At 44.2% G+C, this 1,542-nt stretch overlaps 1 long non-coding RNA gene across 1 annotated transcript in view; it reads left to right on the top strand.

The window, feature by feature from the left end:
• Window positions 1–1,158: 1,158 nt before the first annotated feature.
• Window positions 1,159–1,542, top strand: part of LOC104983672 — a 4,963-nt gene continuing 4,579 nt past the window's right edge. The window contains exon 1 of the long non-coding RNA XR_824669.1: window positions 1,159–1,291. This is a non-coding gene — a long non-coding RNA (uncharacterized LOC104983672). The remainder of the gene's footprint in view (window positions 1,292–1,542) is intronic.

The following is a 1,542-nucleotide window of genomic DNA, read 5'->3' as shown; positions in this document are numbered from 1 at the left end:
CTAACACCCTCCAGCTGTTCCCTATACTACTGCTCCCATAGACACCCCATTTCAGCAAGTGGCAGCTTCTTCGTTCCTGTTACTTGGGCCAAAGCTGTAGGAGTCGTGTTGGACTCCTTTCTCTCACACCCACAGTCAGTCAGTTACCAGATATTGTCAGCTCTGTGTTCAGACTTTATCTAGAACCTAACCACTTATCAATGTCTTGGCCTTCACCCTTTCCCGAGTCACTAACCATCTTTACCTAGGTAATTGCAGTTGCCTCTGACTGGTTTCCCCGCCCCCTTCCCTATAGTCTTATTTTTCAATAGCAGCTAGAATGATCCTTGGGGTACAGAAGTTAGGTCATGACTCCTCTGCTCCAAACTCTGCAGTGGCTTCCCATCTCTTTCAGGGTAAACCCTAAATCCTTAAAGCGGCCTACAAATCCCTATGAAATCTGGGACCCTCCTCCCACCTCTCTGACGTAATTGCTTTCCATTTCCCCTTCCCCACCTTGCTCACGCTGTTCCAGCCACACTGGCCTCCCCCTGTTATTTTTAACTGCTGCTACTGTTGGGGCCTTTGCACTAGCTCCTCTGTTTGCCTTCAGTGTGTTATTCCTTGGATATCCTCATGCCTCATCCTTCACTTTATGTCTCAGCCCACATAGCCCCTTCTTGAAGAAGTTGCTCTATATAAAGAGCAGCATCTACCTCCACCACCACATGATATATCGCCCTTACCTTGCCCTGTTTTTCTCCATAGCGCTTAACATAACCTGACATATATTTGTCTTTCTCGTTATACTGGAATATAAACTCCCATGAGGGCAAGAATTTTTGTTTCTTGTTAACTGCTGCATCCCCAGTACCTACAACAATGCTTGGCATGACATTGATGTTCATGCCTTCTTGTTGAATGAGTGAATAAAAAAGTACACTGCTACACTGCATATATTTTTTTAAAAAAAACATTAGTCAGTGTAAGAGCTAGAATTGGGGCCCCATGGAATTGATCTCTCTTTTAGTGGTGAAATTGTTCCAGTTTTTCTTTGTGCTACTTCTGGGAGCTTTATTACTTGTTTCTTTAGTCTGTAGATAGAGTCTTAACTTGGGGTCCTTGGTCAGGACATAATATGTGTCCTGCAAGATCATCTATAATTATTTTCCTTTATTAGGAAATCTGCATGCTGCCAGCTCCCCGAGTGGGGCTTTGAGAGCCCCATCACCAGCATCATTTGTTCCAACTCCTCCCCCATCCTCGCATGGAATCTCAATAGGACCAGGGGCCAGTTTTGCTAGTCCACATGGTGAGTCCATACATAGAAATCGTTAGAGCATAAGAGTTTGATGTGAAAGTAGTTTTTGTGAAATAAAAGTTTTCTTTTTGCAAAATTAGCACATATATTGGGGGAATAGCAAAAGAAAATATGTTTTTCCTGGCAGTTCCCCTGCAGTCCAGTGGTTAGGACTCTGCACTTCTACTGCAGGGGGCGCAGGTTCAAAACTAAGACCCCACATGCTGCGTGGCTCAGCCCAAAAAAGAATGAAAAAACTAGGT

This window comes from Bison bison, unplaced genomic scaffold, assembly GCF_000754665.1.
Source record: "Bison bison bison isolate TAMUID 2011002044 unplaced genomic scaffold, Bison_UMD1.0 scf7180017863120, whole genome shotgun sequence".
Lineage (NCBI taxonomy): Eukaryota > Metazoa > Chordata > Mammalia > Artiodactyla > Bovidae > Bison > Bison bison.
Note: the sequence above shows the minus strand (reverse complement) of the source record. Positions and strands in the feature narration are given on the sequence as shown.